The 24,188-nt window shown below is 43.2% G+C and overlaps 1 protein-coding gene across 6 annotated transcripts in view; it reads left to right on the top strand.

Moving 5' to 3' along the window:
* PACSIN3 (protein kinase C and casein kinase substrate in neurons 3) overlaps positions 1–24,188 on the top strand; it is an 82,599-nt gene that overhangs the window by 12,923 nt on the left and 45,488 nt on the right. The window contains exon 1 of one of the 6 annotated variants that reach the window (XM_063437934.1): positions 9,131–9,230. The exons of the other annotated variants lie outside the window; for them this stretch is intronic. The gene's annotated coding sequence lies outside the window, so the exon portion shown is untranslated. Of the gene's footprint in view, positions 1–9,130; positions 9,231–24,188 lie in introns of those variants that run through there. 6 annotated transcript variants of the gene reach the window in all.

The raw sequence follows: 24,188 nt of genomic DNA, 5'->3' as shown, positions 1-24,188 counted from the left end.
AGAGCCAGAGTTTGGGGAAGCCTGATTTAGGGTCTCGCAGGATCCTCTATAGACCTCAATGCTGTACTCTCTTGCATGTGTGGAAGTACAGCAGTGATGTTGGTTCTGACGATGAAACACCAGGAGCAGAAGAGGATCGACCCTAAGATAATGGTGGCGCCCGCAAGGGACCGGTTCTGGTAATAAAACTCCCCTTTGCATTCCCTCCCGCCCCCCCCTTTCCTTTCTGGCAACTGCACACTCAGTGACAATGTCAGCGTGGGGGGGGGGGGGAAGGGGGTCTTTGAAAAGGAAGCAAAATCCTGAGACGGTGACCGTTTCGCTGTAATGTTTATACACTCGTATCCTTTCAACGATTGATACGTTTGGCTAAACTGGCAGATGTTCACTCACACTATCTCTCAGAGCTGTAACAAACTTCCTAATCTCTTGACAGAAATGCATGTGTTGTGCCCTCAAGTGAATCCAAGCCGCTTGTGGCTGTATTTGTCTGCTTGAGTGGTCCCCGTTCGTTTGAATGATGTGAAAGTATACATGTAGACATCATTCATAATTTGTCATTTTGGGAGCTTGAATATGCAATTGCAGTGTTCCTACAGGGAGCCAAATTAAAATTGTAAGAATAATGAAAACACATTTCCAACATTCACTAAAGTAGTTGCAAGCGCTGTCCCTCAAACATTTTCATGTATATAGTTTGGTACTAGCAGGAGTTGGTGCTTGGAGTGAAATGTTTCAATCAAGTGGTTTTTTTTCTTGTTGGTTTAATTTAGTTTTTTTTTTTTTTTTTCTCATAAAGAGGGTTCTGTGTTTTCTTTTGATCTTTTTTACTTGCAGAGTGACCAAAGAATAGAGAGACAAACCTAAACCTAAATCTGAGTATTACACCCCTTTGTTCCCAATAAACCGCATAGTCTAAATCTTGGTAAAATAATAAAAAAATAATTTATCTCCTGTATTTGTTCATCTTTAAAAAATAAATAATTATGTGGGATAAAAAAAATAGATTTGGTGTTATACAGTTCTAAAACATACTTTGTCATTTCAGGTATGGGAAAAGTAGACCTTTCCTGTAAGTGGATGTTTGTAAGAGACCTGATGACTATTCTTGGAATGAAATTACCATGAGAATTTAAAAGATGTATCTATATAGGCATAGCGCTCACATATAGCCAGTTATGCCAAGTATCTGTATGATGTAGTGTAACGCAGGCTTCTGATGCAGCCTGCAAATAATCCCTGTATTGTACTCTGTGTGTTCAGATCTCTTAGAAGGGGAATTGGATGTACTTGTCCATTTAGGGACAAATGACTTGGCTTGCAATGAGGTTTCAGAGGTTAAGGAAGTTTTTAGTGTTTTTGCCAATGATATACGGCAGGTTGCTTCCACATTGTCATTCTCTGAAGTTCTGCCTGTGCATAACACTCAGAATGACAGGCGGATGCGTATTAGGGACTTTAACTTGTGGCTTGGTGAATGGTGTCGGGAGCAAGGATTTGGCTTTATTGCTCATGGTAGTTCTGTTTGGAATGGAAATAAACTGTACAAAAAAGATGGTTTGCATCTTTCTCAAAAGGGAACAAATGTTCTCAGTGAGCAGTTCAGAGGTTTTGCTAGGATGTATTTAAACTAGGAGGGGGGGCAAAAGGGTGATAAAACATCAATCCAATTGTCCCCCAAAACAAGGACAGAAGGTGCCTGTAGCAAGTGTGTTAAAAAATGATAAGCTTAGAGTCATGTCTACAAATGCTCGCAGTTTAGGGAATAAGATCCATGAACTTGTGGCAATAATGGCAACTGATAGTGTAGATTTAGTCGCTGTTACTGAGACATGGTATAATGAGAAAAATGACTGGGACATAGCAATACCAGGGTACTCTTTATATAGAAAAGACAGGGAAGGCAAGAAAGGGGGAGGGGTGGCCCTGTATGTAAAGAATAGCATAAAATCTAGCCTAATAAAGGTTAGTGAGGCGAACATAGAGTCAGTTTGGGTTACATTAGAATTTGGTAATCACACAGTAACTCGTGTAGGTGTGATTTATAGGCCCCCAGGACAAATTGAAGAGTTAGATAATCTACTAGTTGAAGAAATAGCTAAAATGACAATGAAGGGGGAAGTTATCATCATGGGTGACTTTAATCTTCCTGATTATAAATTGGAAAACAAAAATAGCTACTTGTGGCAGGAGCACACATATTCTAAACTCCCTACTGGGATTGTCTCTAAAACAAGTCGTTGAGGAGCCAACTCGTAAAGAGGCCATACTAGATTTAGTGTTAACAAATGGAGATTTGGTATCAGATATTACTGTAGGTGAAAGTTTAGGATCCAGTGATCATCAGTCAGTGTGGTTTAATATAAGAACAGTGACTGAGTCACACCACACAAAAACAAAAGTTTTAGACTTTAGAAAAACAGACTTTTCCAAAATTAGAATATGTGTAAAGGAGTCATTATCAGACTGGAGCAATTTAAATGGAGTCCAAAAGAAATGGGATTATTTAAAAGTTGCACTACTGAAGGCAACAGAAAATTGCATTAGGCTTGTCAGTAAAAGCAAAAAATTCAAGAAACCACTGTGGTACTCCACAGATGTAGCCAAAATAGTAAAAAACAAAAAGTTAGCATTTAGTAATTATAAAAAAAACCAGAGTGAGGAAGACAGAATGACCTATACGATTAGGCAGAAAGAGGCTAAGCAAGTTATAAGAGCTTCCAAATCACACACAGAAGAGAAAATAGCACAGTCAGTAAAAAAGGGGGACAAAACCTTTTTTAGATACATAAATGAGAAAAGAAAAGTAAAACAAGGATTAGTTAGATTAAAAACAAAAGAAGGAAGGTATGTAGATGAGGATAAAGGTCTAGCTGACTGCCTCAATGAATATTTTTGTTCGGTATTTACAGATGAAAATGAAGGAAAGGGACCCCTGTTAAGAAAAAGGATAAATGAGTCATTTATTACACGTGAGTTTACAGAGGAAGAGGTTCTATTTCAACTGTCAAAAGTAAAGACAAATAAGTCAATGGGACCTGATGGAATACACCCAAAGCTATTAAAAGAGCTTAGTGGTGTACTAGCAAAACCATTAACAGATTTATTTAACCAATCATTGATAACAGGAGTAGTCCCAGAAGATTGGAAGTTAGCGAATGTTGTGCCCATTCACAAGAAAGGTAATAGGGAGGAGTCGGGCAACTATAGGCCAGTAAGCCTAACTTCAGTAGTGGGGAAAGTGATGGAAACCATGTTAAAGGATAGGATTGTTGAACATCTAAAAACACATGGATTTCAAGATCAGAGACAACATGGGTTTACTTCAGGGAGATCATGCCAAACTAATCTTATTGATTTTTTTTGATTGGGTAACTAAAATTATAGATCAGGGTGGTGCAGTAGACATTGTTTACCTCGATTTCAGTAAGGCTTTTGACACTGTTTCACATAGAAGGCTTATCAACAAACTACAATCTTTGAGTTTGGATTCCAATATTGTTGAATGGGTAAGGCAGTGGCTGAGTGACAGGCAACAGAGGGTTGTAGTCAATGGAGTATATTCGAAGCTTGGGCTTGTCACCAGTGGGGTACCTCAGGGATCTGTACTTGGACCCATTCTCTTTAATATTTTTATTAGTGATATTGCAGAAGGTCTTGATGGTAAGGTGTGTCTTTTTGCGGATGATACTAAGATATGTAACAGGGTTGATGTTCCAGGAGGGATAAGCCAAATGGAAAATGATTTAGGTAAACTAGAAAAATGGTCAGAGTTGTGGCAACTGACATTTAATGTGGATAAGTGCAAGATAATGCATCTTGGACGTAAAAACCCAAGGGCAGAGTACAGAATATTTGATAGAGTCCTAACCTCAACATCTGAGGAAAGGGATTTAGGGGTGATTATTTCTGAGGACTTAAAGGTAGGCAGACAATGTAATAGAGCAGCAGGAAATGCTAGCAGAATGCTTGGTTGTATAGGGAGAGGTATTAGCAGTAGAAAGAGGGAAGTGCTCATGCCATTGTACAGAACACTGGTGAGACCTCACTTGGAGTACTGTACACAGTACTGGAGACCCTATCTTCAGAAGGATATTGATACCTTAGAGAGAGTTCAAAGAAGGGCTACTAAACTGGTTCATGGATTGCAGGATAAAACTTACCAGGAAAGGTTAAAGGATCTTAACATGTATAGCATGGAGGAAAGACGAGACAGGGGGGATATGATAGAAACATTTAAATACATAAAGGGAATCAACACAGTAAAGGAGGAGACTATATTTAAAAGAAGAAAAACTACCACAACAAGAGGACATAGTCTTAAATTAGAGGGACAAAGGTTTAAAAATAATATCAGGAAGTATTACTTTACTGAGAGGGTAGTGGATGCATGGAATAGCCTTCCAGCTGAAGTGGTAGAGGTTAACACAGTAAAGGAGTTTAAGCATGCGTGGGATAGGCATAAGGCTATCCTAACTATAAGATAAGGCCAGGGACCTATGAAAGTATTTAGAAAACTGGGCAGACTAGATGGGCCGAATGGTTCTTATCTGCCGTCACATTCTATGTTTCTATGTTTCCTTCACTGAATGGTAGACTCAAACCATTGACTTGACCTACTATATAGTGTTTGGGAAGGGGTAGCTGATCTCTATAGTCCACCATAGATACAGAGGGGCAGACAGCCATAACACAGAGGCTTGTTTGCAGAAACACAACTTGCATATCCACTTTGTTAAAGGACCACTATAGTGCCACGAAAACATACTCGTTTTCCTGGCACTATAGTGCCCTGAGGGTGCCCCCACCCTCAGGGTCCCCCTCCCGCCCGGCTCTGGAAAGGGGAAAAGGGGTAAAACTTACCTTTTTTCCAGCGCTGGCAGGGGAGATCTCTGCCTCCGATCCTCCTCCGTTCCGCCCCGTCGGCTGAATGCGCATGCGCAGCAGGAGCCGCGCTCGCATTCAGCCGGTCGCATAGGAAAGCATTTACAATGCTTTCCTATGGACGCTTGCGTGCTCTCACTGTGATTTTCACAGTGAGAATCACGCAAGCGCCTCTAGCGGCTGTCAATGAGACAGCCACTAGAGGATTTGGGGGAAGGCTTAACCCATTAATAAACATAGCAGTTTCTCTGAAACTGCTTTGTTTATAAAAAAAAAAAATGGGTTAACCCTAGCTGGACCTGGCACCCAGACCACTTCATTAAGCTGAAGTGGTCTGGGTGCCTAGAGTGGTCCTTTAAGAGGGAAGGGGTAAAAAGAGGTGGTAATGGCTAAATCCTAAAAGGGAGCCTATTAATGTGTATTGGTGCAGTTGGAAGTTTGCGCTGGGGAAAAAGGGGAGGGCTTGCTTCTCTGGGTGGTATTTCTGTCTTCTTTATTCTCTGCCCTCTAACAGAGGCCTGAGGAAACTGAAGGTTTTGTGCATTAAAGGACCACTATAGACAGCCAGACCACTTCATCTCAATGAAATGGTCTGGGTGCCAGGTCCCTCTAGTTTTAACCCTGCAGCTGAAAACATAGCAGTTTCAGGGAAACTGCTATGTTTCAATGAGGGTTAACCCAGCCTCTAGTGGCTGTCTCACTGACCACTGCTAGAGGCGGTTCTGCAATTTTTTGTAATTTTTTTTTACTGTGAAAATCACAGTGAGAAGACGCTGGACGTCCATAAAAAAACATTGAGTAATGCTTTCCTATGGGTGGTTTGAATGCGCCCGGCTCTTGATGCGCATACGCATTCAGATCTGACGTCGGCAGGGGGAGGAGAGGTCACCAGCACCGAGGGAGCCCAGCGGTGGATTAAGGTAAGTGGCTGAAGGGGTTTTAACCCTGGGGCACTGAGGGTGGGGGTGACGAGTTTGTTTTCTTGGCACTATAGTGGTCCTATAATTTAGTTGTTCATAGAACTGCACTCTTCTGGACAGAGATCTGATGTTCCACCCAACTTTACCACCTCTTCACAATGCGTAGAATAAACCAAATCTTACATATATGGACAAAGTTTTGTGTGTGTGTATGTAAATATTATCCGCCCACGAATGATGGATTTGTGGCAAAAGTAGCTGTGGCCAGGGCTGGATTTAGATGAAGAGGCCCTAGGCTATTCCACTTATGAGGCCCTTTCACCTCCCATTTTTAAGTTTGTAAATTACATGCGACAATAAAATACATCATTACTGTGATATATATCAATATGTTAAATGAAACATGTTGTGATTGGTACTAACCTTTATAAAAAATGTGGCACAGATAATAAATTTAAAAAAAGTCGAGATGAGGAGAGGGGGGGGGGGGGTGATGGGGTGATTTGTGAGAGGGAGGGGGGTGATGAGGAGAGGAGGGGTGATTTGTGAGAGGGAGGGGGGTGATGAGGAGAGGGAGGGGTGACTAAAAAAATTACCTTAAATCCCTGGTGGTCCAGTGGGGGCTGCCTGGTGGTCCGGTGGCCCTCATTTCCGGTCTGCAGCTCCGCAGAGCTGCAGACCATAGATCTCGCAAGACCCAATCAGAGCGTTGCCGTGGTAACCCGCGGCAACGCTCTGATTGGGCAGTGCACACGAGATCCATGGTCTGCAGCTCTGCACATTGCGGAGCTGCAGACCGCCAGTCTCGGCGATCGCGGCAGGAGGGGCATTGCAGTCTTCCCCGGGCACCCCCCTAGTAAGTGGCACCCGGGGCAGACCGCCCCCCCCCCCCCCTTAGTACGCCACTGGTCATATCATGCGTAGAATTTCTCCTTATTTTCGGTTCAGTGTTTTAGTGTTCACTGTTTTTAGAATGGTGTAATTTTAATTTTGCTAACAATTTGAATGTAGGCCTCTCTGGATCTTGAGGCCCTAGGCTGAAGCCTAGTTAGCCTATAGGAAAACCCGGCCCTGGCTGTGGCTAGTATTTTTTTAAAATAGTATCATGCAATAACTCTAAACTTAACAATACTAGTGGTATCTTCTGTATTCCCAAAATTGCTTCCATCCAGATGTGGTTTCCTCCGCTACAATTTTAAGAAGGGAAACCGGGAATGCCATTGTAAAATCACCGATGGTATATCTAGTGTAGTGCTATAAAAAGGATTGCATCTAGATCAGGGGTGCCAAAAAGTTGGTTCCCCAGATGTTGTAGCACTACAGCTTCCATTATGCTTTATTATTATTATTATTATTATTATTATTATTGCCATTTATATAGCGCCAACAGATTCCGTTGAGCTTTGTCATTTTAAAGCATTCTAAAGGTGTGCACAGCATCATGAGAGTTGTAGTTCTACAACATCTGGGGACCTCCCTTTTGGGCACCCCTGTGTGATTTCTCATTTGTATTTTTGGTGTAGAAATGAGAGAATTGTCTGCCTGCTGTTATGTGTTGCCAATATGCTAGAAATTCTATAATAAGAGCACAGTATGTTCTCAGACTGAATTTACTGCAGGGGGTTGCTGAATATTTAACTTCATGATATAAAAGTAAGACTGTTACTGTATCAATCTAGTCCTCAAGTGTACCGCTATGGTCCGGTTCTTCTGTAAACTCTCAAAGTGCCTCTTGAAAAAATGTAAGTGTTATTCTAGGCACCAAAACCACTTCAGCATGCTTAAGTGGTTATGATGCAAGGATCCCGTCTCGACATTCTTGGATTTCAAAGTCCGTTATCTTATGAGATAAAGGAGCGCTGATATGAAGCATTCCACCCCTCCATCTCTTGGCAGAAAGGCATTTGATCTTTCTTATTGATAAATCCATTTTGTCGTACTTGTGCAAGTGATGTGTGTCCTCACCACATGCAGAGATTGGTCTGGTCTATTACATAGTCGTAAGGAGATGATCAAACACTTGGGTGGCTCCTGATTTATTCTTGTTTGAGTCACCCTGTGTGTGTATATGTATATTTGTGTGTTATGTATGTATATATATATATCTTAATATCTTATCTAACTGCTGCTGGATTAGATATCCATATTTATATGATGACCAATTCATTTTAAAGGAGAATAGTTGTATTTTTTACTTATTAAGTTAACTTATTCCTGAAAACACTGTTGCTGTGAGCACAATTGTTAAAGAGAGAGAGAGTGTGTGTGTGAACTCAGCTGATGGACCTGGTAACATTCGATGGTTCCTGAATATCCCATGATCTCCCCATTCCTGAAATGCAATCTAGTTGAATCTACGTTGACATTTTTGGGGGGGAGTTAACTCCTGATGTGGGAATCTTGGGATATAAAAGTTAATTTGCATTAAATGCCTTGTGTATGCCTCTCTAGAAGGCAGTTGTGATGTCAGTGAGCGTATATTAGTTAAGATTATATAGAAAATGTAAAGCATTCTATAAAAAGGCACAAGGAATAGCCGTTTTTGTTGGGTGCAAAAACACTGGTCATGAAGGGGACAGGTCTGCTTTATATATCTTTATTATACATGTATTATTCCTAGTAGCATTTACAGTATATAGTGCCAAAAATTCCACAGTCTTCAATGATTTTATTTATCTAAAAAAATAAGTAATAATTGACAGACAAAAATGATCTTGACTGACACAAGGTAAAGGTCATTTTAATTTATATTAACAATTTTGAGACCACAAATTTGTTCCAAAATTCTGATTCTTGACTTTATTTTTTTTTACATTTTTATTATTATTACAAGATAATGCAATACTCTATTATTTTTGCATCTGTGTTAGTCTGTAAACTGCTCAAAAAATGTGAGCTTTTACGATTGTTGGTGAAATGTCCCTATACTGCAGAGTTTGCAGAGATTAAAATAGATGTGAATGTGTATCGTTTAATATAAACACACATAATGGAAGGGGTGTTTTAGCTATGTGTGCTAAGCAAATTATCACCCTGCCTCCCAGCACACCCCTCCTACTCCTCACTTTTCCATCTTGCTCCCGAACAAAGCTTGTTCTGTCCAGTTTAACATTGGGACACTTTTAACCCGTGGTGGGGAGGGGGTTCTGCCACTGTATGCGCTCTGTGTACGCTTTGGCTTCTCCCCGTCACTGCGTAGATTAATTAAATCCGTGTCTGAATTCAGCTCCCTCACCAGCGCTGTTGCTGCTCTGTGCCAAACACAGATTGAAATTTTCCAACCCAGTTGTTTGCCAAGCAGACTGAAGGCTCCTGAAGCGATTTTCAATTTTAATTTATTTTTTTTTCCTTTCCTTTTCTTGTTTGTTTTTGTCTTTTTAGCCCTCACATCCCCTGTCTACATCCATCTTTCATTGCTTCGTACAGGTAAGATTTAGAAACCGTTTTTTAATAAAATGTGGAGCTTGGGCCCTGACTATTGCTATGCAGTAGTTTCAGCCACTCTTTTCAAATACTGTATCTGCAAAAACTGTACCCAGTAGAGGCGCATGTACCATAAACCTTTTCTGCTTCACCAACTCGGTTACAATGTATCACAGTGAAACAATATGTTGCTGGGGGGGTTAGGGTGCATGAGGAGGGGTGTGCTCTATGTGCTAGTTAAACACAAAATTCTGGTCAGGTGTTACAGACCAGGAAATAAAGCCTTTTCTGTAAAGGTTAATATGCTTGATAAATGCCTGCACTGAAACTTGAGCACCCCCCCCCCCCCCCCCAACAAGGAACTGCCTTGTTAACTGTTTGGATGCTGGAGTTGGCAGAAGCCGCCTTGTTTAGAGAGTGATCTAAGCAATGGCAACAGGAGGGGCAAGCCTCTGCAACATATTATGGTTTTATATACATCATTACTATAGTGGGAAGCCTAATAACCAGAACATATCTACCCTGTCTGGTAAAGTATATTGCATGTATGATTGGTCATACTGAGTCACTGTGAAATTACATATTTTCTTCTAAAATGTGTCAAGCCTGAAAGCGTTCTATTGCATCAATATGAAGATAATGTTAAATGTCAAAATATATATAAAAATATTTTAGCACCTCCTGTTACAACATCCCAGACAGTTCTGTTTTAATTAAAAATTGGGCGAATTGTATTCTAACCACGATATGTATTTACTGTGATCTATTCCTTATCTACATGTTATTGCTGTCGTGATGACACGCGTGTGTCTGTCCTTTGCTTGCACCAAAAATATAGAATTTTAAAAAAATATATATATATTTTTTTTTACTTTATATCTTCCTGCAATACCAATATTTTGATTGTGCATAGCAAAGTCTGTCTATACTGCATCATTATGACAGTCTGTAATTTTTTCAACATTATATTATGTATATTTTCGATGACTGATCCATTGAATTTGGTTTTCCAATCAATGTCACTCAGGGTTGCTACATTATTTTAATGCTGCAAAACCTCAGTGCCTTCACAGAGGCTAGTTCTATTGAATATACAAGGCATCCTATTTTATTTTTCTTCCTGGCAGACTGGCATCCTGCAGTGATGGATGTTGACCGGTTTATTTTGGTTGTGTTAGTAGCCATACGTGTGGCTTTTAGTATTTTGTTTCCATCTAATACCTGTCGGGGGTTTTGGAAGTCATAATATTTGAACAGAAAGTGAGGGGGAAAAAATAAAGACCGGCTATGTGGCTTTTCTGTGAATATCTTGCTGACTGTGTTAGTGAAAAGAAGGGAGATATGTGGGTGGCTTGGCATGACGGTGCAGCTGAACCTTTTTTTTTTTTTTTTTTTTTTTTTTTTTTTTTTTAAATGTTTGTGGTGTGTGGATATCATGCAGATGATTGCAGTTGACTCAATGTCCTAGAAACTTGTTGGTGCACTTTTAATGCCAGCTGTGTTCCAAAAAGACAAGAAGCCAGAGGCATTTTCTGTCTTCAAATGTCTCTCTGTATATAAATGGCACAGCAGCAGAGTTGCTGCGATAGAAATGAGCAAGCCAGAGGTCCGGCATTAATGGTTGATGTGAGTTACCACCTCCACAAGCCAAGTTTGTTAAACGTGTGAAGATACACTACAGACCCTTAAAGCATTTCAGCTTGCTTAAAGGACCACTATAGTGCCAGGAAAACACACTCTTTTTCCTGGCACTATAGTGCCCTGAGGGTGCCCCCACCCTCAGGGTCCCCCTCCCGCCGGGCTGGATGGAAAGGAAGTGGTTTACCTTTTTCTCCAGCGCCAGGTGGGGACCTCTCCGCCTCCTCTCCGCCTCCTCTCCGCCTCCTCTCCGCCTCCTCTCCGCCTCCTCTCCGCCTCCTCTCCGCCTCCTCTCCGCCTCCTCTCCGCCTCCTCTCCGCCTCCTCTCCGCCTCCTCTCCGCCTCCTCTCCGCCTCCTCTCCGCCTCCTCTCCGCCTCCTCTCCGCCTCCTCTCCGCCTCCTCTCCGCCTCCTCTCCGCCTCCTCTCCGCCTCCTCTCCGCCTCCTCTCCGCCTCCTCTCCGCCTCCTCTCCGCCTCCTCTCCGCCTCCTCTCCGCCTCCTCTCCGCCTCCTCTCCGCCTCCTCTCCGCCTCCTCTCCGCCTCCTCTCCGCCTCCTCTCCGCCTCCTCTCCGCCTCCTCTCCGCCTCCTCTCCGCCTCCTCTCCGCCTCCTCTCCGCCTCCTCTCCGCCTCCTCTCCGCCTCCTCTCCGCCTCCTCTCCGCCTCCTCTCCGCCTCCTCTCCGCCTCCTCTCCGCCTCCTCTCCGCCTCCTCTCCGCCTCCTCTCCGCCTCCTCTCCGCCTCCTCTCCGCCTCCTCTCCGCCTCCTCTCCGCCTCCTCTCCGCCTCCTCTCCGCCTCCTCTCCGCCTCCTCTCCGCCTCCTCTCCGCCTCCTCTCCGCCTCCTCTCCGCCTCCTCTCCGCCTCCTCTCCGCCTCCTCTCCGCCTCCTCTCCGCCTCCTCTCCGCCTCCTCTCCGCCTCCTCTCCGCCTCCTCTCCGCCTCCTCTCCGCCTCCTCTCCGCCTCCTCTCCGCCTCCTCTCCGCCTCCTCTCCGCCTCCTCTCCGCCTCCTCTCCGCCTCCTCTCCGCCTCCTCTCCGCCTCCTCTCCGCCTCCTCTCCGCCTCCTCTCCGCCTCCTCTCCGCCTCCTCTCCGCCTCCTCTCCGCCTCCTCTCCGCCTCCTCTCCGCCTCCTCTCCGCCTCCTCTCCGCCTCCTCTCCGCCTCCTCTCCGCCTCCTCTCCGCCTCCTCTCCGCCTCCTCTCCGCCTCCTCTCCGCCTCCTCTCCGCCTCCTCTCCGCCTCCTCTCCGCCTCCTCTCCGCCTCCTCTCCGCCTCCTCTCCGCCTCCTCTCCGCCTCCTCTCCGCCTCCTCTCCGCCTCCTCTCCGCCTCCTCTCCGCCTCCTCTCCGCCTCCTCTCCGCCTCCTCTCCGCCTCCTCTCCGCCTCCTCTCCGCCTCCTCTCCGCCTCCTCTCCGCCTCCTCTCCGCCTCCTCTCCGCCTCCTCTCCGCCTCCTCTCCGCCTCCTCTCCGCCTCCTCTCCGCCTCCTCTCCGCCTCCTCTCCGCCTCCTCTCCGCCTCCTCTCCGCCTCCTCTCCGCCTCCTCTCCGCCTCCTCTCCGCCTCCTCTCCGCCTCCTCTCCGCCTCCTCTCCGCCTCCTCTCCGCCTCCTCTCCGCCTCCTCTCCGCCTCCTCTCCGCCTCCTCTCCGCCTCCTCTCCGCCTCCTCTCCGCCTCCTCTCCGCCTCCTCTCCGCCTCCTCTCCGCCTCCTCTCCTTCTATTCAGCTGAATGCGCATGCGCGGCAAGAGCCGCGCGCGCATTCAGCCAGTCTCATAGGAAAGCATTTACAAAGCTTTCCTATGGACGCTGGCGTCTTCTCACTGTGATTTTCACAGTGAGAAGCACGCAAGCGCCTCTAGCGGCTGTCAATGAGACAGCCACTAGAGGCTGGATTAACCCAAATATAAACATAGCAGTTTCTCTGACACTGCTATGTTTATAGAAAAAAGGGTTAACCCTAGATGGACCAGGCACCCAGACCACTTCATTAAGCTGAAGTGGTCTGGGTGCCTATAGTGGTCCTTTTTAAGTGCTCTGTGTGAAGGCTGTGTCAGATGTCAGTGCAGACGTGTCAATCAGCCAACTGGTCCTGTTAGTTCCACATTTGTTTAGCTCAGTGGAGCTAAATTCAGGGGGCAGCAATTGCCCAGAGCACCTGCCTTGCAAAGACTTCTCATTGAGCTGCATTGGGAAGTCTGTGATTGGACAGCTACGGAAAGTCTGGGCTGGTGTGAAGGGGAGGGCTTGCAAAGGCTGCAGACAAGAGAGCTTTAGCTGTTTTTGGATGTAACCAAAGAAATGCATAATTAAATGCAGTTTTGTTTAGTTTAGTATTTTTTGTTTTTATTGCGGACATATCTACTAAACAGTGATATATAATAATAAATAAATATATATATATATATATATATATATATATATAAATCTCACTGTTTAGTAGATATGTCCGCAATAAAAAACAAAAAATACTAAACTAAACAAAACTGCATTTAATTATGCATTTCTTTGGTTACATCCAAAAACAGCTAAAGCTCTCTTGTCTGCAGCCTTTGCAAGCCCTCCCCTTCACACCAGCCCAGACTTTCTGTAGCTGTCCATTCACAGACTTCCCAATGCAGCTCAATGAGAAGTCTTTGCAAGGCAGGTGCTCTGGGCAATTGCTGCCCCCTGAATTTAGCTCCACTGAGCTAAACAAACCTGGAACTAACAGGACCAGTTGGCTGATTGACACGTCTGCACTGACATCTGACACAGCCTTCACACAGAGCACTTAAAAGGACCACTATAGGTACCCAGACCACTTCAGCTTTTTTGGCAAGGTCAGTGTCCCTTTAATTTCATGCTCTTTAATTACAAAATGTATTTAATGCATAACATAGGGTGTAGTGTGTGTGTGTGTGTGTGTGTGTGTGTGTGTGTGTGTGATATATATATATATATATATATATATATATATATATTAGGGAGAGACTCATGTCTGCCATCCCTGTGAGTCCACACATGCTCTTCTAAAGGCAGCGTGGTGATACAATAACTAATCCACCATAATGTTCTGGGCTGGCTGACTGAGAGTGGTAGGAGTGTGATTGCTGTTAACATATTGGTAATCTGCTTGGGCTCTGGAAAACCTATACCGGCCGATCCTATATACTAAATGTTTTCGTTTTATGTAACATACTGCCATAGGCTAGCTTTAGACAAAATCATTAGTGGCCTGTATCATTACAGGTCAACTGAGGGGTTTATTTATTTTTTCATTTTTAACCTGGATTGGGTCTTTGAACTTTCTATTTTCACTTTAAAGTTCCTATTGTGGGTATTACGACACTCACCGCCAAATAGATGAAGCCGCCGTTTAGTGAATAATCCCCTTTTCCCGAAATGCAGATTTTATACAGCCGACCGTCAAACTCCCGAACGGAGGATACGAACGCGGCAACTCCGGACCATCAAATCAGCCGAACTCCTTTCACAGCTAGAAATAACGAAAGAGCTGTCCCAGTAAATATTCCCCCCACAAACGAGACCAAGCTCCGTCTTGAGGGTCAAACAGGAATGTGTTTAATGGGGGCTACCTGCCCGGTATTTATGCAGGTCTCCACAAGGTGGACACTCCCCTAGGGGACCTTGTGGAAGACTGTAAGACATATTGGACAGTAGCCAATCACAGTGGCTTCAATATAAGCCCTTCCCATCTTACCCATAAATCCTTCTTCTCTATCCCGGAGATAATTGGGAAGAAACCTAATTATCTCCAAGGACAGAGACAATCACCATTTTAAAATACAGTAAGAAAAATACATTAAAATACACAAATGAAGAAATACCGAATAAATATGGTTCGTGTAACGTATCCCCAGATAGCCTGGATCTGAGTGCATATTTCTACCGAATAGCGCTCAGACCCGATGTACATAGTTCAATCGCCATGGAGTCAAAGTCTCTCACAAGTCCTTCGGTATACGAATGACTCCATGGGGCGGCTATCTGGGTGAAGTCCATACGGATGTTATAAAACTCCCGAACAGACCGGTGTTCGTATGCCTCGACGAAATAGAAGGCGTGCAGCAGCTCCCAGCGGTGTTTGGTAGATAAAGTGTCAGTTTTTAGTTCCATAGGATCGACACCAAACACCGCTGATTTTCCTCGTGTCCCAAAATGGCCGCCGCCTCGTGGTCGGCATACAAACGACGACCACCCGTACGAATGGAATGGAGAGGTGTCTGCAGTTAACCACAACGTTCTAATTGGGGCCAAGAGGTTAACCAGCAGCACACTCCTCTCCTGGGTGGCCGTCTGTTCGGTAGTTTCAATCGGTATTACAGAATCACACGAACAGGGGCATACGGACAGGAAATCCAGCGAAAATAAAGGCAGACGAACCAGCAATACTAGTCTATACAGATGGATCTGTCACAGTGGGCTGAACATAATTGGTGCTTTGTCTAACTCTTTTTGCAAGTTCTATCCATCCTTTTGTTATGAAGATTTATTTTTCATTATTTTCTTTGGGATTTTTTTTTTTTTTTTTTGTGACCTCTGTGGGCGCAGTTTGATTTAAGAAAGAGATCTACAAATGCCATTATATTCTTTGAGGTTCCCTTCAGGTCTGTCTATATAGTTACATTATGTTTATAGTACAGATACGTTGGGGAATAATGGCGCTTACGTTGCTCTTCCATGCCAGGGCACTGTTGTGCATTGCCAATCTGGCAATCTCTCTGCCATCAAACTGTGCATACCGGGGCGTTTTTAAATTCTTTCTTATTGGATTTTTATAATTGTGTTTGCAAGTCCTTTATTGTACAAGAACATGCTTTTGATTTATTTTTTTGGGTGCTGCTGTACAAAGAACGTCATTGAAATTCTAGGTGACTAATCTTCTTATTCTTTGTCCAAAGTACACTATGAAAGTTTATTTGAACCCCTTGGGTGCTGCTATGTGACCTCTGTATCTGTCTGGTCCCTGTTATTATGGAGTTGAGTTTGTTTCCTCTTTAACCCCTTAAGGACACATGACATGTGTGACATGTCATGATTCCCTTTTATTCCAGAAGTTTGGTCCTTAAGGGGTTAAGGACACATGATGTGTGACATGTCATGATTCCCTTTTATTCCAGAAGTTTGGTCCTTAAGGGGTTAAACTTAGTAGCCCATATGGAAGATCTAATCTAATAACACCTCATTTTTCATAATTATGTACTCCTCGTATAAACCCCTAATATTTAAGGACCAAAAGATTGATTGCTCCGTAAAAACAGATATGATCTACTGTAACAAAAATCACTAAATTGACCACTTTAAAATACTCAAGTCAGTGTAAACCTCAAGTCAGCTGAACACTTGTTGACTGAGGAATATGCTGAATTAGTCCTCTATAATCATTCCAAGATTGTCCAGCAGGGTATGTGTGCATGTGATATAAAATTGTGGGCAAATCTGCCCTTTTTTAAGTACATACTTTGCATCTTGATCAGTTTGGGTTCAGTGATTATCTCGTTCAAGGTAAACATTGTGAAAATTGGCCATATCTGCCATAGGCTGATTATCTCTATAAAACAAATGGTGATATTTTGTTTCTCGTTATTTTAGGCTGGAATTTTTAACTATACTTGTTTAAGTTAAGTTGGAATAAAATTAAATGTTCATAATTAATGAAGCTCTATCCCTGGCACTATCACTCCCCCCTTCCTCTTGTCCCCCCCCCCCCCCGACTCCAGCGCTGATGTCCATTGGCACTGGGCCAACGCTCTGGTCCCTCCAACGTACTGCGTGGAGCGGGCGCTGGTAGACCGCCACTAGAGGCCGAATTATTGCTGCAATGTAAACTTTGCAGTTTCTCTGGAACTTTAATGTTTTACATTGCAGAACTAAGTGCAAAAGGGACACAGCACCCAGAACACTTCAATAAGATGAAGTGGTCTGGGTGCCTACAGTGCCCCTTTTAATTTTTCAAAACCAAATCAGTAAATGTTTGCAGCATTGCCACACCTCTTTTTTAACTAAACCTCTTGATTGGAAGGTAAGCAGTGTATCTCAGCCAATGAGATTAGTGTGAGCTGAGCTGCTAACATAATTCTAAGTTTTTAATACACCGTATCCTTTCACCTATTTACTGCCATCATGAAGTGAACACTTTGTTACAGTGTATTTCATGGTGGTTATGGAACAATGTCCATATAGATAATTTGGCAATTCTTTGCCCTCTTGAGATCATCTGTTAACAATTGACTGTGCTGGGGAGCAGGCTGTTATGTCACACAGCTCACTAATAAGGCAGCAGTGAGTGCATCTTATCTGTTAATCTCAAAGTGTTGGAAAACAACCCATAAGGGGTATCCTGTTTCCTCTGTGACAGGCCAAGTTCATTCAAGCATAAATTGCAGATCACATAAAAGAGAGCTGACCCACCTTTAATGTATGTATATGTGCACGTTTGTGATGTATACCGAAATAATAAATATGTTGTGCAGGGTTGACTCAGCCCTTCATCCTTCCGCGGTAGATAAAATGAGTACCATTAAATTGGGTAATCGTAACAACCCCTGGATGTTGGGCTAAGGTAACATCCCCAGTAATCTGAATGTGCCTTTCCTGGTTAAATACTTTGTTGTTGTTGTATTTTTATTTTATCACGCTCACAACTAGTTATAGAGCCCATAAAGTTACATTACATATACAGCTAGGCTTAAAGGGACACTATAGTTTGTTTAAACCCCCTTTCCAACTCTAATGGCTCAAATGCCCCCCATTTTACCTATATTTAATGTTTAGGTCCTGGGCACCACCATCATCTTTGTGTGGGTAGATGAAGTCCCTGTGGGACACGTCATCTGCCCACGCTAGATAGGGCTGTGAAATTCCCACGCATGCCAAGTTCGGCATTCGGACGTGAATTTCAACCATTCATTCGTCAAAAAGACGAATGAATAGAAATTTCAAATGAACAAAGAGAGACCGAATGTTGGTGTTTGTTGTTCGTTTATTACAAGGAGGGAGCTGCTGGCTTGCAGCTCCCTCCTTGTAATATGTAAAATAAGATCATCAGGGAGCTGTGCACCCCGCCACTTCCTAACCCCCCACATGTCCTCCCTCACTCTATGGGGTCAGTATATTCCCCCACCCATACCCCATGAGTCAGGGCTATGCCCTGTGGGTGGGGACCCTAAATGACAATGACTGGGGACCTATTGTCAAGTATAGGAAACCTTCATAAGACAAAGTAGTCCCTACTTTGGTCTAGTTTTCTTTAAAACGTAAGACAGACCGGAAGAAATGAACAACAGATTCTGAGAGAGGGCGAGAAGAGGAATCTATCAAAGAAAGGTAAGTTCGGCATGACAATGCCGCTTTTAATGAAGCTGTTTTAGTGTATAGATAATGCCACTACAGTTTCTGCCATTTAGGAGTTAAATCACTTTGTTTGTGCAGCCCAATCCATACCTCCCTGCATGTGACTCATACAGCCTTCCTAAACACTTCCTGTAAAGAGTCATCTAATGTTTACACTTTCTTTATTACAAATTCTGTTTAATTTAGCATTTAACTTCTGCTCTATTAATAGCTTGCTAGAGTCAGCAGTATGTAGTTAAAGTTCAAATTACAGAGCAGGAGATAAAAACAAATACGGTAAAATAAAACTTTTAAAGTCAGTGACACCTGATTGAAAATGAAACCATTTTGTTTTCATGCAGGTTGTGTCAGTGACAGCCAGTTGAGGTATAGGGCTGCATAAACAGAAACAAAAGTGATTTAACTCCTAAATGGCAGAGAATTGAACAGTGAAACATCAGAGACATTATCACAAAAACTGCTTTATTTAGCTAAAGTTGTTTTGGTGACTATAATGTCACAAATGTTAATGCCTATAAAAGTATTAAAGGGACACTCCAGGCACCCAGACCACTTTTGCCCATTGGAGTGGTCTGGGTGCCAACTCCCACTACTCTTAACCCTGCAAGTGTAACTTGCAGGGTTAACTCCACCTCTAGTGGCTGTCTACTAGACAGCCACTAGAGGTCACTTTCTGACACATAGCACAGATTATCTGTGCTAGAGCGTCGCTGGACGTCCTCACGCTGTGTGAGGACCTCCAGCGTCACTCAATTCCCCATAGGAAAGCATTGAAAATCTTTTTCAATGCTTTCCTATGGGGAGCGCTAATGCGCATGCGCGGCATTGCCGCACATGCGCATTAGGTCTCCTCGGCCAGTGGATAACTCATGTAAGATGCTTAGGTTTTTATCTCTGGTCCCCCCTTACCCAAGTTCTATAATTAAAAAAAAAAAATGTAAATTTTTTTTAAGAAGGGGGTATACTTCCTCTCTGCCATTAGCGTTTTAACGTGTGTGTCATACATGACCTGGCAACCAGGGTAGCAATGTTTGGATGATTTTTTTTTGCTTCCAAACTGGGCAAGCAGGGGAGCCGCAAGTTCTTTTCCCGGTGCTATGATGATCACACCGGGAACTGTGCTCTCCCCTGCCGGCTCTGCAGGACCGGAGGGGAGAACAGAGATTTCCCTCTCCGGCCCGCTAGCACTTTGCTGACAGCCGACAGGGGAGGGAGGAAGAGAGGACCCGGTGGAGCTCTATCACAAACTCAGAGCGTTGCTGCGGTTACCACGGCAATGCTCCGAATCTTGCGAGAGAACTCTACCAGCTCCTGAGGCTGCTAGTGTTTACTGTCACCACCAGGGAGTGCAATAAATATCCCCTCTCCCAGGCAAAGGTAACCAGGGAGGGGGGACATTTTTAATTTTAATAAAAAATAAATACGGTATATTAATTTGTTCTCCTACCCCCGCAGACCCCACACCACACAATAGCTCCCCCATGCATGCACACTGCCCCCCCACACACTGCACCACTCACACACACGACATCTTTCACAAACACAAACCCTGTACACACTGCAACCCACACGCATGCACGAGCGCGCGCACACACGCACTACAGCCCCTATCCAGGCAGACCCCAGGTAAGTTGTCAAACTTTTCTATGGAAGGGCACTACTGGCACCATAACCACTACAACATAATGTAGTACAGTAGTTATTGTACCTGGATTGTTTCTTTTAATGCTCTACCAGTGTCACTCCCAAGATTAGGGGTTCAGTATATGCTGCAGCGCTCTACATTTATACAACCTAGAAAATTGATTTGACTTTGGGTGCCATGGAAAAATATTGAAATATTAAGGACTCCTCCTTGAACCTAAAAAGTTTGGGAACCACTGGTCTATAAAAGTGTAATTTTGGCATAACGAGCAGAAAGAGAAGACCTTTTTATGTAATAGTCAAGATGAGCAGTCAGGGGAACCCTCTGAATAGGTGTCAGCAGTGACTGTGTGGTTTGTCTGGGGAATTTACACAGCAGAGGCGCTTGACCTTGTGTGTTAAAGGACTTTGACATTATTAATGCACAGCGATTGGCCAATTACAGTGCGGCATCCCTGTCCTCCCAATCTAGATGTGATGACAGCAGCTCAATGTCATTGCATGGTTTGCCCAACATAGGTTTTTTTTTTTTGTGCTTGTAAATTGAAGGAAAATAAAACTGCATTGATTTTTTTTAAAAGTGTTGACTCCTTTAAATGGCTAATACATTTCTTAAAATCTATATTATTGAAGTGACTGTAAAATATTCTCTCTGTTGAAAATATGACATTGCTTCCCATGATCCAGATGTACATTTTGTGTTCAACATGTCTATAGACTGTAAGCTCATTTGAGCAAGGTCCTCTTCAACCTATCGTTCCTGTAAGTTCTCTTGTGATTGTCCTATTTATAGCCATTTCCCCCCCCCCCTCTCATAATATTGTAAAGCGCTACGAAACCTGTTGGCGCTATATAAATGGCAATAATACTAATAATGTTGTGTGATGGCTGACGCAGTCAGTGACAATTGTGCTCAGTCCTTAAGGAGCCCAATTAGTACTGTGTGTTATGTTCGTCTAATTATTCCTTTTGTGGATAACTGGTCAATATAGTTTCTGAATAATATGATTACTTGTAATCTCCTTTTTGTAGGCTGTGTCTTATTAGATAGAACCAATTTCTGGTATATAAACATTTAAAGTTAAAGGGATACTATAGTGCCAGGAATACACAGCTATATTCTTGGCACAATAGCTTCCTCTGCTTGTCCCCTCATGCCACAGTGAATAAAGGGTTACAAACCCTTTACTTACCTGATCCTGGGTTGCGTTCGCGTCTCCTCAACACTCCTTGACGAACGGGGCTAATGCGCATGCACAGCGAGTGCTGCGAGCATTAGGCCTCCACATTGGAAAGCATTGAATCAATGCTTTCCCATGGGGGTATAGCCGACGCCGGATGTCCTCATGCAGAGCAGGAGGACGTCTAGCATTCCGTTACCAGGCAAAAAGTCAGTTAACTTCAAGGAAGCTTCTCCAATGGCTGCCCGGTAGACAGTCTCTGAAGGCAGACTTAGTGTTGCAGTGTAAACAGGGCAGTTTCTTTGGAACTGCAATGTTTGTCCATATTGCACTTAGTGTTGCAATGCAACTGCACCCAGTCCACTTCAATGACCTGAAGTGGTCTGGGTGCCTATAGTATCCCTTTAATGGTTTCCCTTTAGAAATAATACATTTTCAATCTCATTTATTTTATATTGGTTCTTCTAAAATAATTAGGACTTCTCAGACCCAACATGGTCTGTATCCAGTGGGTCAACACCTTTTTAGAATATTTTACTATTCAAGGTTAAGTTTTAATTTTACCACATGTTCTTCATATTTCTTATACACTGATCAGCCACATCATTAAAACCACTGGCCTAATATCGTGTCTATCCCCCTTCAGACTGCCAAAACAGCTCTGATGCGTCCAGTAATAGATTCCACAAGACCTCTGAATGTGTCCTGAGGCATCTGTCACTAAGATATTAGCAGCAGATCTTACGTTGTTAGGTAGGACCTCCATGGATCAAATTTGTTGTTCCAGCACATTCCACAAATGCCCAATCAGATTGAGATCTGTGGAATTTGGAGGCCAAGGCAAGACTTTGAGCTCTTTGTCATGCTCCTCAAACCATTGATGAACAATTTATGCTGTGTGGCAAGGGGCATTATCCTGCTGAAAAACGCCACTGCTCTCAGGGAACACCGTCGCCATGAAGGGTGTACATGGTCAGCCATATTCTCTAAGTAGTTGGTAGATGTCAAAGTAACATCCACATGAATGCCAGGACCCAATATTTCCCAGAGCATAACACTGCCTCTGCCGGCCTTCCTGCCTTCCTATTTTGCATTCTGCTGCCATATCTCTCTCCCCCAGGTAAACTGTGCACAGGCACCTGCCTAGTCGTCTGATCTAAAAGAAAACGTGATTCATCCTGCCAGGCAATCTTCTACTAAGCCACATTGCGGTATGAGTGAAAAATGCAGCATAGCAGGTTCTCTAACTAAAATACACCCTAAAGCCCACATCTAAAGTAGTTATGGGCATGCCGGTATCTCCTGCAGCAGCTGTCTCAACTCAAGGCCCCGTGTTCTTTAATGTAGCATTTTGAGAGCAACTGGAAATATAGATGTCAGATACTCTGATGTGGTTGCTCACGTGCCTTTTTAATGACCGCTACTGTCATAATAAGAGAGTCATTAATGAAAAAATCTCAGGCACTCACTGTGATTCCAGATTTTGAAGAAAAAAAAAAAAAATCTATAATAAGAGTCAGGCACCGTTCATATCTATTAAGGAAACCTATATAGACAGGGGAAACTTCCCAAAACGTGGGGATAGTAAAGGGACACTGTAGTGTCCTGGCACCCACTGCAATGTAAATTTAAGTAGTCAATAGTTTTTATTCTTACCTGGTGTTTGTAAGATGCGGCTCCCTACCTCCTCCCATCCAGTCATGACCTCTGGAAAGTATTGTGCCCAGTGGAACACAGGTAAAGTTAAACAGTTGGCAAGTGGTTTGACTTCTTATATTGGAGTTGGGGGCGCAATCTGAACTCCTGGCACCATAACCACTATATGGCGCTTGAAGTATTCCTTTAACCATATTTCTTGACAGGAACCCAAATAAAATGCATGTCATTGTCATGGCGACTCATTATTCAATTTTAAAATTTACTTGGTTACCAATTTTTATCCAGTACCATACGCAAATTTACCAGAGCGCTTTCATTCAACTTTTCCCAATGTCTGCATAAAGCATTTATTGGGAGCCACTGCCTAGAGCCGGGTTATTATGAGGTGGCTGGGGGGGGGGACCTTTTGAAAATAAAACTAGAATCCAAATTTGAGTCCCAATCCTGTGAGTAGAAATCCGTGTCCTAAACTTTCATTCACAAAAATAGGTTTCAGACTTTGAAATCCTGAGAGCAATATTAAAAGCCAAAGGCCTTGAAGTTCTGTGCACTCTCTGAAAATTCATAGACTGTATCCTATCTACAAAGCTGCAATGTTTTGCACTGCAGGGTTATAGAGACAGGACCCTGCACCAAAACCACTCCATAGAGATGCATTGGTCAGGGTGACTTTTAGTGGTCCTTTAATGTCCAGTGTAGAACCATCCTGATAAATAAAATTATGTTGTATGTTGGAAGGGGATTAAGGGATCCAGCCTGTACCCACCTCTGCTGAAGGTTTTTTTTTTTTTTTTTTTGTAATACATTTTTAGTGCTTTTTCTGCTGAAATTCTGGGGTTGCTACATCTTTTTGTTACATGACTACTTGCTTCCACAGAAAGGCCCACTCTAAGCACCACAGCTTGTGCAGCAGATATTGTAGTGGTAATGGTTAAAATGAGTCTTAAAGCGTGATTGTTTTCCCATGACCTACCCTCTAACTTGGCTTTTCTTAACATATTAGCACTCAATAAAATGATTAAATAAACCAGTTATTACTCTGGAATATGTTTTTAATTATTATTTACCTTTTAAAAGACAAATAACATGCCCAGAATTTGTTCATAGAAAAAGGTTCAGTTAGCTCAAGGTTTAAAAGTAATTGTGATATCTAAAAATCCTCTGGTTGCTACATGTAAAAAGTGCTAAAATAAATAATTAATGAACATGCATTATAAGAGTGTCCCCCTCTCCTTAATGGCATGGCTGGCATTGCATGGTGTTTAGATCTTTGAATGGGGCCTGTGGTCTTGACTCTGTTGAAACTTGTATAATTTTTTTTTTTTTTTTTGGATCAAGTGCCACTTTCCTCAAACTGGGCATTCATCATGTCTGAACACCTGTCAATGTTGTTGAAGCACGTGCATTTAAATTGCTGTACATGGGCATATATGCTTTGGCGTTCCTTCCATAAAGCCGTATGAGATTGTTTCCATTAATGACTTTTATTTATATTG

Source organism: Pelobates fuscus, chromosome 12 (genome assembly GCF_036172605.1).
Source record: "Pelobates fuscus isolate aPelFus1 chromosome 12, aPelFus1.pri, whole genome shotgun sequence".
Lineage (NCBI taxonomy): Eukaryota > Metazoa > Chordata > Amphibia > Anura > Pelobatidae > Pelobates > Pelobates fuscus.
Note: the sequence above shows the minus strand (reverse complement) of the source record. Positions and strands in the feature narration are given on the sequence as shown.